The sequence below is a fragment of the Cuculus canorus genome, chromosome 6 (assembly GCF_017976375.1).
Source record: "Cuculus canorus isolate bCucCan1 chromosome 6, bCucCan1.pri, whole genome shotgun sequence".
NCBI lineage: Eukaryota > Metazoa > Chordata > Aves > Cuculiformes > Cuculidae > Cuculus > Cuculus canorus.
The window spans coordinates 3,255,531-3,270,312 of NC_071406.1; the positions used below are offsets into that span (position 1 = coordinate 3,255,531).

The 14,782-nt window shown below is 38.7% G+C and overlaps 1 long non-coding RNA gene across 2 annotated transcripts in view; it reads left to right on the forward strand.

Annotated features, from left to right (window-relative positions):
• Window positions 1-490: 490 nt before the first annotated feature.
• LOC128852530 (uncharacterized) overlaps window positions 491-14,782 on the forward strand; it is a 154,619-nt gene continuing 140,327 nt past the window's right edge. The window contains exon 1 of one of the 2 annotated variants that reach the window (XR_008450429.1): window positions 491-593. This is a non-coding gene — a long non-coding RNA (uncharacterized LOC128852530). The remainder of the gene's footprint in view (window positions 594-14,782) is intronic. The other variant, XR_008450431.1, reaches the window with a different exon arrangement.

Consider the following 14,782-nt stretch of genomic DNA (forward strand, 5'->3'; position numbering starts at 1 on the left):
ACTCACTTCTTTGACGAACTATGGTCAACTGCATGTATACCTTTAACGTCTTTTCCACAATGTATACTGTACATAGATGGAAACATTGACCTTGTGCACAATGCAGCTTAGAAGAGCAAAATATTTAGTTGGCAACAGAACATCATACCTATAATAGCACAGTAAATAGTTGCAAATATCTAGGCTGCTTTTCTGTAGTATTCAAATTGTAGATCCCAGCTGTTTCTACATCATGCACATATCTTCTGCTAAACTAAAGCATAACCTCTTAGAAAAATATTGTGAATTGATTTGAAGACCTTGAGTGAAGCAGATCCATGTGAAGTGTTCCTATGATTAAATATTAGTATTAGTATTTCGGGTTTTTTTTGTTCTGGACAAACCACAGTGTAACATTTACTGGGAATAATTAAGAAGGATTTATCTTAGTAAATCTCCCACCGAGAAGACATATCTTCAAGAAGTTTCAAAACCACTTTTTTTAATGTTTCTCAGGTTTGTAACATCAAAGGAGTAAATAGAGTAGAGCAGGAGATGATGCATGTCTTCTTGATTCTTCCAAAGTGATCGAAGTGAACTACATAGACAACAAGGTAAGACCTGGGCCAGACAAAAAGTCATGAGGATCACTTGGCAGCCTGCAGGTGGTCCGTTTGAGCTATGATAACATTTAAATACCTGAATACTGCATTTTTTGTGTGCTGGAAGTTGTAATATTCACATTGTAGCTCTTCTTTATGCATCGTCTAGGCTGGTGCTTTAAGTACTAAAAACCAGAACGGCTGGAGAAAGGAAATTGCATTGGCTACTCCAGGGCTGGAGTTTGGACTACAGTCAATGCGAAAGTGATAAAGGTGCAAATTTTGGTGAACAACATTAATGGAGAGTAATAACATTATCAGCACAGTGGGGGAAGCTTATTAATTAGGTTTTGTCAAGATCAGTAGTGATGCCAACTCCTTCCAAAGAGCATAATGCAAATTCTTTGGCATCCCAAAAAGCAAAGAACGTGCAGAAGGGAAGACAACTGCGGATGTCCCTCTTCGCCTGGCATTTTGTATGCATGGGTGTGGGCATGCAGTGAGCGGCAGACAGCACTAAACAAGGACTACCCCACTGCAGAGAGAGACGTTTTAAGCGAGAGCAGCTGTGGATGCTGGCATATTTCGCTGGTAAGAGCTGCCGACCCTCACAGATGAGGCTGGCACCAGACTGCAGGAATGAGAATGGGGTAATACTAACAAGGCTGAATTGATCTGCATATATTACAAAGGAAGACCAGAATACTTGTGTAATCACAAATCTGTAAAGTAGGTCCAGGGGAACACCTTGACTTTCCCAGGAAATGAGGTGGCAGCTGTGAATGGTTTTGGCAGAAAAGTGCTTCTGCTTCTGAGAATTGTCAGCCCATCGTTGTTTGTTCTCCTCTTGGTCTGGGCTCTCTTTAAGCATTGCTGAAACTCACTCTGGGTAGCCCCGCGGTAAGATCTGCTGCTTTGTGTCATGGATTGGGAAGAAACAAAAATAGGGCATCCTGCCTAAAAAACTGTGATAGCATGCAGACACTGTAAATATATTATGCAAACTCATATATAGTTAGTTGAAGGAATAAAGAAAAATAGAATCATAGAATCACCAGGTTGGAAAGGACCCATTGGATCATCGAGTCCAACCATTCCTAACAATCCCTTAAACCATGTCCCCAAGCACTTCATCCACCCATTCCTTGAACACCTCCAGGGAAGGGGACTCGACCCCCTCCCTGGGCAGCCTCTGCGCCTCTGCCAATGCCCCATGACTCTTTCTGTGAAGAATTTTTTTCTGATATCCAACCTGACCCTCCCCTGACGGAGCTTCAGGCCATTCCCTCTTGTCCTGTCCCCTGTCACTTGGGAGGAGAGCCCAGCTCCCTCCTCTCCACAACCTCCTTTCAGGTAGTTGTGGAAAGCAATGAGGTCTCCCCTCCGCCTCCTCTCCTCCAGGCTAAACAACCCCAGCTCTCTCAGGGAGCATTCCTTGTGTAAATGAGAAATTATATCTCTTTCCCCCACATAAAATGAGATTGCTGGCTTAAAAGGGTCATATAGATGTTAAATATTTTAAATAACAACCTTCCAGTACCTGAAGGGGCTACAGGAAAGCCGGGGAGGGGCTGTTCCCAAAGGCTTGTGGGGACAGGACGAGGGCAGAAGGGTATAAACGGGAGAGGGGCAGATTTAGACTGGACATAAGGAAGAATTTCTTCATGCTGAGGGTGGGGAAGCCCTGGCCCAGGGTGCCCAGAGCAGTGGGGGCTGCCCCATCCCTGGAGGGGTTCCAGGCCAGGTTGGATGGGGCTTGGAGCCCCTGAGCCAGCGGGAGGTGTCCCTGCCCATGGCAGGGGGTGGGAATGGATGGGCTTTGAGGTCACTTCCAACCCAAACTATTCTATGATTCTATGGAATATGTTTCTTATGAAAATATGAATACACTTAGAGCAGATTTGGCCAATGCTGTGCAGTACGAAGCTGACATTACGGAAAGCTTACATGAAAAAAGAGAACAGGAGCAGAAAGAAACAAGGGAATGTATCAGCCTTTTGACTAATAAACAAAAAAAAATAAACCAGTGACTTGCTGGTAAACTGTAAACTTTTGTATACTGCACTTCCTCAGGCAACCACAATTGTCCTCCATAAGGACTGTTTCAGCAAATCATGCGATTTGGATAGGCGGAATACTTGAGCAATCTCAAGAACTGCAAACTCAGTCTTGCACTTGGTGAAGTGTGTAATGTAAAGCGATGCCTTTAGAGAAAGTACCCTATAATGCAAAAAGACAAATCACTGATTTGGAATTGATATGTTCCTTGTACTCGATCCGTTCATTTATATGCAAGAAATGTATTTGATCCCAAATTCAGGAATTTAACCAAACAGGCAAATAATTACATGGCCATCAAGTGAAGAAAAGGGAAAAAAAAAATCCCATCATGACTTCTGTTGCAGAAAAAAAGGATATAAATTAGGGAACAAGTGACGAATCCTGAAGAGGAAAGTAATATACTAACTAAAGTACTCTTTCATGCATACAACTTGTGCAACATTGAGGTTATGCTTATACAGTGAGGAGCAAGGAAATTGGGACTAAAGAGAGAAAAGTCAGCATTAATTCTGAACTTTGCCGTTCTAATTTTTAAAATGAATTTCTTTTTATTTTCCGCATTCGCAATGTACACGCCAATATAATTCACAGTGCGTTATTAAAGCAAACAACATTAAGACATAGAAAAATAGAGCTTAGACTTTATTTGATTTTTTAAGTCTGACTGAATATAAACAGAGGCTGTACAGCTACCTCCTCGCTCTCTCACACACATTTTGTAGGCTATAGTGGGGCTTTTCTTTATGTTTTTTTTTTCCTTAGTGTGACATCTTTATTATTTTAAGGTTTTATTACTATACACATAGCTGTAAAATTGACAAAATTCCAAAATCTACAAGATTTCTAAAAATTATATATTTTTAAAAGGGTAAAATTGAAAAAAAAAGATTTGCCAAAAGAATTTCAAGGTCAGATATCTCTTCTTTGTTGTTGTTTTTTGGGTTTTTTTTTTATAATATGTAAATTACTTATTTAGGTACTTACATTTAAACTTTCAGACATCTTAAAGTATGTCGTCTAACTAGGAATTTCGATTTCAGTAACAGTTCATAGAGGTTTGGATACAAAAGGATGTAGGTCATAGTGCGTTCTGCTCAACTTATTTCTCTTTTTATTTGTAATAAATTTATGGTAAAGTGTTAGTTTTTACAGATAATTCAAAATTTGTTAAATATTCCATTTATTTAACAAGTATCTTTTTTTTTTTGCTGAGTGATATAGTCAGCAATAAATAAGCTGTTGCCTTCAGCTGGCCTGGAGTCATCTCAGGAAGATCGTACTTCCAGTGCTCTGTGCGTCTTTAGGGTGGTTTTTATTGTAAATGCAGTAACTTGATCCCAAGAATTGTTTATGGATCCCAGTTTGTGCAGTGCTTCTCACCGTTAGCGGTTCACAGTGTATGATCGCCAACTGACACCCAGAATCCTGCCCAAAACCATCAGGAAAAAAGATTTTATGTGTGTACTTATTCATAGTGAGTAGGAGGGGGCGATTCATCTCATCTGTAAAATCGTATGTATAACATTATAGAAAGCATTTATACTTGAAAGGATGGACTGGATTGAATGTGTCATTTTGGGGGATACATCTGGTTTTACAATGACAGTAAATATTAGTACGGACTTAGTTTCCTTCATTATTTTGATTGAAATATGGATCGTTTTAGTTTCCATCATTCTAAGTCCATGAAAAACCACCAGACTTTTGGCAAAGCTGACCGACTGAATACTTCATGGTTGGGTTTGTTTTGAAATGACATTAGGCACACATGGAAACGGATGATGTGAAAGGGACCCCTTTTATGTATGTGCATGTATCTGCCGTGATAGTTTGCATTTTTTGCTTCTTCCTCTGACTCTGAAACTGGAAGAAGAAGAATTTCATGCACTGAAAGAAGCAGAATTCCACAGTAAATCTAAAAGTGACAGATATAAAATATGTGGGAAATTTAATGAAGAAAAATTTACCTAAGAGACGACTTTATCGCTTCTTTCTCCACATAAATTCATTACAAGCATGAGACACACAATATGAATCAGACCATTAAATGTGAATGTTTGGAATATTTTGCAAAGTGCATTTCACTGGGGTTGTTGTCTTTTTTCCCCCTAAATAATGAGAATGCATTAAGAAAATTGCAATAGTCTAATTAGACTTTCCTAAAAATGACTTGTCTACTACTGGTTTAATAGATTAAGGATTTTAAAGGGGTTAGAGAGAACAAGTTACAGTAATCAGAGAAGAAAAAGTGTTGAAGGTATCATGAAGGCTCATAATTAAAGTGAAGCTACAGCTCAATTAAACTTGAGCATCATTATGCATAAAACATCAGTGGGCATCAGGAGTCCAATAAAAAGAGATGCTATCAATGTTAAATGCCAAAAGGTAAGACGTAATATGGATTGGACCAAGTCTTCCAGATAAAGTCAAGGAAAATTGGGAATAAACATGAAGTTGAAGTACAATCTAAGCCACGTCTAATGAGCTGATTAATATAAGTTTGACATTGGAGATACAGTAACTGCAAGACATAACACAGGGCTCAGTTTTATGCAAACAATAGATCAGTTTTTAACATAGGAAATACAAGAGTGATTTATCTGGTAGAGACAGGACAAGGCGATGCCTTTGACTGTGAAAACACCACTTGTGTAATCCAATCCTGTGCAGCGTTTGTTATATTTAGACAAGGACTTCCCAACCTTAGTTTGGATTCTCATTTCACTTTTATAGCTATATAATTTGGCAGTGCTTCCTATTTCAAGATCCCTATAATCACGTAACTCCTTTGTAAATATGTGGCAAATACTTTATAAATAAGCAGTAATGGAGCCATCAAGCAGATGACTTGGATTGTGAGCACACATCCAAACTCAAGGCGGATTTATCTGTTCCTGGTAGGAGTTGGCTTGTGTCAAATCGATGTACACCTTACAAGATGTTTTCTTTTACGCTCCTCGAGGGAGCTTGAAGGCTCAAACCCACCAAATCTATTGAGAAAATCTTTGTAGCAGAGTGCGTGATGCTGTGCAGCAAAACCTCGTGGGGGTGTATCTTGAAGGTTTCACATTTTTCTTTTAGTTAAGAGTCTCGTGCTAACTTTTTTTTTCTAAGTGTATATGAAAATGCAGAACTTCAGAAGTTTAAATATTGTTGAATTCCCCGCCGTGTTAAAATGTTGGGAACAGCGCATCGGTAAAAATCGTGTTAGAAATGATTTGTGATGTTGGACACAGAAGAAATTTGTTGCAAAGGAAAATTGCACAAGAAAAAATCTTGCATACGGAAAGAGCTCTTGGAGCTTTTCTCTGAAAGGAGCAGCAGGTGCTTACAATATCACCAACTAAAAACTATTAAGAATCCATTGATTGTGCAATCTGTGTTTCTGTAATGGGAAATTGAAGTTAGTGAGTACTGGGGGAAGTACTGCAGTTATATTCTAGACATAGCAGAGTATCACAGAAGGAGGTAAGAGATCCTGGTGTTGTATGTTTTACGCAGATTCTATAAGATTCAGTGGTATTAGTAAGCAGGTATATCTACATTGTCTTATCCTTTTTATTTGCAGCTCTGTATGATTTATTATTCTTTGTCTCTTCTGTGGTGCCCTCTTTATTGGTACCTGCAGGAACCTCCTAGTTCTGCTTGGAGGAATATGATATTAGGAAGAAAATGTCATTATTTAACACAAAGGAAAAATCTGTAAGTGATAGGCATGGAATTTTCAGTGCTAATGCAGATCAGAACCGAGTTCTTCCTTTACACATGCAATGCTTGTTCGGCACCTGTTCCTCCCTCATGAGTACTTTGTAGGGCTTATTGGGTATTATTTATGTGAGAGGTTTTATTTTGGCAGGAGCCAAACTATTAATAGATACCAGTTTCAAAGAATTTTAATCTGCAGAAGTTTGTAGGTACCAACATGGATTATGTGGTACAAAGAGTTTGGAGGGGAGAAGCTCCTAAAAACTGCAGGAAACCTGCTGTGGCTCAGGTTTGAATTTGCATATGGGTCTTCCGTATCCTAACTGAACGTCCCTGGTTTCAAGCTGTTAAGTAGGAGTTTGTCTTTTCTGGAGCAAGATATAAATTCAGTTCATAGCTCATAACTCCAAGAAATATTCAGTCAGAGGGGTGGTGTCTCACAGAATCCCAGATCCAATCATCTATTTGATCATGTCTTAATTAGCCATCCTTCTGTTTATAGTGAAATGAAGATGCTCCGGTGCTAATTAAGAAGGATTTGTTAAGCCACATAGAAATGCCTTCCTGATTTAACCGGGCATTGATTGCTCTGCAGCGAATGCCCACATATGTGCTCTGTGGCAAAGGTGAATTTATTTACTTTAGCTTAGCTTACAGAGAAAGCAGGATAAACCAATTTCAATTTGTCCTGCCTGCTTAGTTCATGTGAGGTAAATTGGTACTCTTTGATACTCTTTAGATTTTATTGTGAAATCAATAGTTAAACATACATTTTACATTAACCAAAGCAGCATGTTTGCTCCTTATCAGGACCTTAAGTGTTACTTTTTGTTACTGTACTTGTTAGAGCATTATTATGTTACATTAAATAACATTAAAACTATGATTGCAATCATTATAGTTCACATTGTATTAACTGTTAAATTGTGATAATATGATCATGTTATATTACTACTGGTGATGGTAGTGATACACATCCATTTCTTTAAATAAGTAAATTCTTTGTACATCTCAAGCAAAGATAGGAACATGATGGGAGGAAAGACTTTAACAATTACAGTGAGATCATCAGAAAAGGTAAAGATATAAAAATTGCTCTGAAAACCACCTCTTAGAATTTTAGATCCGTAAAACGCACGAGAAAACACTTCTGAACTTTCTGAAGGAAAGGAGTCTCTTTTAGGGCCATTGGAAAACAGTGAGTAAGGTGCTCAGAAAATCTCCTTAAGTCAATACAACAGTGTCAGAATTACTTATGACTTTGTTTAGGTCGGTTGCCAGCTTTTGCTTTTGCTCTGCAACTTCTTGTGTTGTTGTCCAGGGGTCCAGAGTCACCCCAAGAGAAAATTCTGTTGCTAAAATCTGTAGAAGGAGAGGAATTTGGACCATGTCTGTTGTTCTTGGTGTCTTGATACAAACCCATGTGTACAACAGTACAGTTGTAAGTGCCCACGCAGAAAAGTCTTTTGAGCTTGATGTATGTTATGTAAGCTCTTTATTTACCCATTAAAAAATACATAGGATATTAACCATAAGAAAGAATGTAAAAGGTGTTGCTAAACCAACAGAAAAGTGAATTAATGAATCCCATAATCTGTCCTTTTTTGGACTGTTCAGTGTAGTCTGTGATACCTGACGTCTGCACTCGAGTAATTCACTGACCTAAGTGAGTGAGCAAAGAATGAAGAACACAATATTTCATCTTGAGGCATTTTTAGTCTTTCCCAGAAGAAACTGTTAGTAGCACGAAAAGATTGTATTATAACAAAATTGTATAAAAATAAATTCCCTCCCCCCAAGCCAATAGGTATTGTTTTACTGCTGGGAGGCAGAAAACATATTGGTTGAAAACATTACAATATTTAAAAACCACATGGAGTTGTAAAAATTGGAATGAGTCCTCTAAATCTTCTATAAAATGGTTAATCAGTTGATCCTTAACAACTACTATGCACAGTACAGAGAGCTTATAATTCACAAATGCAGGTTCAAGCAGTGTTCCCCAAGGATGGAGAGAAGAGACTGAAACACTGAAAAGAAAGGGAAGGAGATGGAAAGAAAGAATTAAATAAAAATGTCAAATTCTTCATTTGCTTTTTTCTTTGCATTTGTTCCTTGTCTCTTAACACTGAAGAAAATCTTATCTTCTCTCAGTCTCTCTTGATGGAAATGGGGAAAAAAAGCAGTTGCAATATGTTTTGGAATACTAATTATCAAACTAACTTGCTACTTTTTTCATCTCTTCTGAGAAACCCTGCTATAGTTTGTGAAATTTAAAATCAAGGGCTTTCTCGCAGTAGAAGAAAGGGAAGATATATTTATTTTTTTTTCTTTTTAATGACAGTCTAACAATAGTCACACAACTCACTAGTGCATTCCAAAAATTTCATGCTGTCATCATAAAAATCTGACTGTAGCAGAATCTGTCTGGCACTAGACACAGCCCTAATGACCTTAAACTCACATACGATCCCTGGTGATCAGAAGAAGAAAAATACGGTAAAAATAGAGAAATACGTAAACTGCTTAAGTGACAGAAAAATATTCTCCAGAGAATGCCATTCATTTTTTTCCTGTCTTTCACGACTGTCAGAGGTAGCAGCTCTCTGAACTTGTCTCTTGTTTTGTTTAACAGGAGAATTTACTAGTCACTTGGAAAGTAAAATTAGGGATGAAGTCAGGTCATTCCCCCATTTCTACAGTTACAACAGTACGTTTACACCGCTTAAACAGGAAGCGTAACATAACCTTTTCTAGTTTTATAAATGTTGGTAGTGATGAATTTCTCTCACCAGACTTCTGTTTCCTAGGGCTTGTTTTAATGAGAAATTATGTTTCAATGTAAACCAATAAATAAGTTTTCACGTGAACACAGAAAAGTCTTAATGGAATCACACATTCATTTAAAAAAAAACATAAGTCCTTCGTATGGTTTTTTTTCTTCTTTTTTTGGTGTTTATAAGAAATAGCTTGATTTTAATTGTAGTTCATTTCTAACATTGCTGTAAATTAAGTAGGGAGGAATTTATAGGATTCTTTGAAAGTTCAAAAGCATTCTAGAGAAATTATTCCAAAGAAACAAATAATTTATTAGGGAATGGTTAATTTTTGCCATTTTATACGGCATTAGATGTTTTTACCTCTAGCTTTTGAAATCTGCCTGATAGTAGAGACTTCTTTCTGTGTCTCTTGACTATAGAGATCGGACTGAAAATATGAATCATAAATGTGCTGACCCTAAAAGCGATGAGAAATATCAGTGTAGTATTGCTTTGAATAGATTACTGACACTTTAAAGGAAGTCTGTCCTTATGCTATTATGGTTTTTGCTTTTAGACGCAGTGGCAGTTTTTCTGTGCTCCGTTTTGTTTAGCTGTGCTCTAGCGATGTGTTTTACACACTATCATGAACTCTGTGACTTGGGTGTCTCTTGGGTTGGATGCTGAGTACCACGCGGAGGATTTTCTTTCAGGTCCTGGGAACTCTTGAAGAAAGGAGATTCACCGATTTTGTGGTGAACAAAGTCAAACTTCCTTAGGAATGGCATAGATTGACCAATATGTGAACGGCTTAGTACTAAAAGTGTGGGGAAAAAAGAAAGGTTCATATGCCCAAAGACCTAAAAAGAGAGTTACAACATGGAAGGATCCTATATGTGGTGGGGATAGGGGGAAAATCCTTATTATCTGAAGAAGGTTCTGCCCTTGTAAGGCTTGGAAATAGAAGCATTGGGAGATTTACATCTGTGTGAACAGCAGCTGGACAATAGTCCATCAGGAAGAGACATTATTTAAGTTGCTGATTCATCAGAAAGATTGCTATCCTAATCTCCAACCACAGAAATTAAAAATGGGCAAATTGTCAGCTGAATGCAATCCTAAGCTGTATTTCACTCAGAAAGGTGTGTTCCCAGCAAAAAGTAATTTCTTCCCTCATAACTGGATATCTCAGCATACCAGAAGCTTGGAGGATGAGAAAACGGCAATTTCAAAACCGGGTTTCCTGATGTAGAAAAGTTTCATTAAAGTTACTTGTGCTCAAAACGTGCTGAGGCAAACGATAGCATCAGTGAGTCCCCTCCCTCGCGATCAAACTGTGCACGTCCCCGTGTTTTATGGTAACCGTTTATAGGCCTGTGTCTGCATCACTGTAGTGTTTTATACCTTGCAAATATTAACAAATGTAGCTTCACAACATCCTGAGAGGTAATGTCAGGAAAACTTCATATAAATATTTTAATCTCTCCTCTTGCAGTAGAACTTTCACTTCCCTTACGCACATCCGTTATGTTTGTTGAACTTGTATTTATTGGTCCAAGTTTTCTTAAACAAAAACAAAACAGTAATTTATCTAGTTTATTTCTTTCAAAATGGTGTTCTTAAAGTACATCTTGCAGATAGATTATCTGTCCCTCACAGCAAAGCCTCACGATGGGAGTCTAATAATTGCTCTTTTTCTAATTTCACTAAATGAGTTATAATTATTTTATGTCTGTTTTATGGTTATTGAATAGTATTAACCTAAGCTCTAATTATAATATAGCTTTCAAAGAAATGTATGGACACTAAATTGATGGACTGCCAGCTTATGTAGGAACATCACATAAAGCAGATATACAGCTAATAGTTTAAGGCATAGCATGTTAAAATTCAGGGACACAACTTGTTCATGAATAAGTAACAGGGTGTAAATTCATTGACTATCTTTTTTAGTAGATCAAACAGAGAAGGGCATGAGTAATGCTTGTCAAAATGAAAGTACAGTTAAAGTTGAATGTTACTTATACTAATAGGATTGGAAGTCTCAATCGGAGTCTGAAAGTCAGGTTAGTCAACACTGTAATGGTAATGATGGAGATTGTCTGTTTTGTTATGATTTGCCCTGTATTAGAGCATTACGAATGTTGCTGCCATAAACTGCCCCATCGCTTTGCATGTACAAAATGATTCTTGACCAGATATTTTGCAATTCTCTTATTGTCAGAGGTCGTTGAAGGTTAAAATGTTAAGAATCAAAGATTTTGACGTTTATGCATCCTTTCTATAGCCTCTACCTACCCCTGCCAATGTGATGCCTGGCTGCAAATTTGCAGCTATGGACCCTCAGCCCCATGTGTCCCCAGAGGTGACAGAATCTCCTCCTGGCAGAGCGCCCTGCGGCTCCCAGCTCCCTCCGCACGCTGAGCTGTCTCCCTCTCGCCAGTCTGGAGGGGATTCATGGTTTGCTCATGTCAAAATAGAATAGCAGACAACTTCGGGCACTTCTCATCTGTTGACTGGACAGGTCAGCAAAAAGATGTTACTTAGCCCTAAATCCTCAAAAGTGGCCTTTAATGTGGTTTTTCTTTCTGCCTTTGATACGAGAGGCTGTATTGGGCAGCATTGACTTTTTGCGAGTCATCTTGACACAGCTAACAGAGTGACGCCTGAGCATCCCCCTGACAAAACCACACGCCCCAGAATTAGTGAGGATCTCCTTCCCCAAAGGTAATCCTTTTCATTTGGAGGCCCTGAGTATATATGACACCCATTCATCCTGGATTTAGATTTTAAAAGGCGGTTGCAGACTTGTGGTTTAAAAGCACCGTTTGAATTAGCTTCAGACTAAACAAATTAGATGTGTAAAACACACCTGGCTCTTATCTAGCTAACAGCTAAACCTTGGACTATAAGAACTAAATAAAACCTACGAGCCATTTCCTGGCCACTATGTGAGACTCTCTGTGAAGTTTATTTTTTAAGCCTCAGTGTCTGTTTCTTAATTACTTAAAGGTCCGTGGATCCATTCTCTTGTATGAAACCAAATATAAATTGTTTACCAGACTTAAGGGGGCAAGGAGATTATGCACTTTCTTATTTTTAATATTTCTCCCTCCTATCTGCTGTGACCAGACAGAAAATTCAAGCAACAGTTCTTGGAAAACATATGGAGATCAGGCGGGGAGTTTTGTAAGGTAAGGGACCGGCTGTGATGCCAGGATGTCTGTCTGCTGCTTCTGCTGAGCAACTCTGCATCCTTTATGTTTTGAAACGATTTTATTGTAACCATTTTCAGCCCAGCTTAGTTTGGCAATACATCCTTATTTCTAAAGGTGTCTACACTTATTTGACTACAGAAAATATTTACTTTCCTAAAGGGCAGCTTAACCTTTGTTTAAATTTGAGGTGAGCGAAAGGTCATTGTAATTATTTGCTGTATTATTTGTGTCACATCTGAGTTACTATGAAGGCTGAACATGCATTGCCCTTTATTAGGAAAGTGCTTAAGAAAACCCAATATAACCACATGTTTTGCATCCCATAAATATTTTATTGAAGCAATGGCTTGTACAGGAAACTTTCGCCTGTCATAGGCTCTGACTGAGAACATTTAAGTGAGCAGAAAGCTTTCCCAGAGGACGGGGTAAAGATTGGTGGGTTTTTAAGAGGCAGCTATAGTCTCTTAGTTTTAAATATCTTGCAGGCAGGTAAAGGGAAAATCTGAGTTCAGTGCTTCCTGATAAATAGCTGCAGAGTGGAGAAGTCGCAGTGGTGGTGGAGGTTTTACAGTTCCCTTCACGAGAACATCACACTGCTGCTGCTGACAAAGAAAGGTTAAATTTCCCATAACATAACTTTCCCATAACTTCCTCGAGAGGTAAGGAAGAAGAATTATTTAATATGGCTGTAAATTATAGCTAAAAGTTACACATTTACAGGTTAGAGCATTTATTTGTCTTGCAGAAGGTTGTTAATCGCTGCAGGAGGCAGCTCTGCCGTCGCAGGCAGCATTGATGGCTCCTTCTCAGCCAGGGCAGATGTATTATAATTTCCAGACTGAAAACCCAGATCACCCTCTAGGTTTTCTGCTATTTATTTGTTGTAGTGTTTCTGGTCTCAATGCTAACTATTTATGAGCTGTTACATTGCGTAAATAAAGCAGCTGCCTCTACCTTGATATGAAGTTGTGATCCAGTGGATAATGAATTGCTAATCTCATTTGAGACAAAATCCTCCAACGCCTTTGCCATAGAATTGTCTTCTAAGTAGAGCAAACAAACATTTAATTAGCCTTAGATTAGTATGTCTGGTTAAAGACTGAAAAATCTTCACCTGATAGTGCTTGCACCCAGAAGAAATGAAAGCCTCAAACAAGTCTTCAGGAGCAGAAACCCCACCATGAATTTAAATGGGTGCACAAATAGTATAGGATTCAGCGTTCAACAATACAAGTTACATTGTGGTGCTGTAAAAAAAGAAAATTCTTTAAATGAATAAAATTTATCAGAGTAGGTACCAAAACCAGAATCGCATCCTTTGTCAAGTTCTGGTTTGCATCAGTAGCAAACTGATGCTGCTGTCCTACAAAGGAGCGTGTGGATGCAATTGCTCCAAGCTGTGTAAAAAAAGACCGGGAAGAATATGAGATCCAACTGGAAAAGAAACTGAAAATTGGTCAAGGCGAGAGCTGACTCCTCTGTTAGCTGGGAATGTGCCATGTAATGTCGGATGACAGGTGACCTGCCCCTCTGGACCAAAAGTCCACATCCACAGCGGGAGCACAGCTGCTCTGTTAGCAGAGAGATGCTCTGAAGTTCAGAGTGCGCGTACAGACCAAGCTCTAATTTAAAGTCAAGAAACTCTGCTTGAATTTGTTACTTGGAAAATATCCCAAGAGCAACTTATTGAGATGGACTGTGTGTAAATAATCAGCACCTCCCAAGTTACTCCCATGATAAAGCACAGTAGCCAGGAAGGGTTATTGCTTCATCGCATCACTCAGATGGTTTTATATCTGCATAGCAAAGCAGCAAATATATATGGATCTGAAAGTGCTTGATACATGGGATATTCAGAGCATGGGGCTTTTTTGTATTTGTGTGTATTTATGGTCGCTCACCAAAGGAGCAGTGACCCTTTGATAGATTAATATAATGTACTTCAGATGCAGTAGCACAAGTAAAGTGACTTTGACAGTGAATCCACTTGTTAGTGCTTGAGTTGCTGTGCAAACGGAAGAAGCGGTAGACCTTCGGTTCGGAAAATCTTCCCTAAAATCCAGCCTGGCCACCAAAGTACACTGCTATATTGAGTCAGTCCTATCTTTCCAGTAAATAGAGGGTTTTTTTTTGCCTTTCACTCAACAAGTTCCTTTTAACAACATCCATTTAAAAACATCAAAGAGAAGACAGAGGTGGTAGGAGATAGCCAGTAATCACTAGCCAGGATGGGATTGCATAGACCTCCAAGGGTCAGGTGAGAGTATTGCTCTGTGGAAACACTGATGTGAGCAAAAGCAAGCAGAGAGTCGTCTCTGCCCAGCCTCGCAGTGGGAGCCGAGCGGGCAAAGGTTTGTGTTGGCAAAGGTCCACCGTGGGGAAGGCTGTGCTGGTGTTGCACCGCGTCTTTGTTGTTCCGAAGATAATGTGACAGGGGCTCAGCTGGAAACGATGCCAT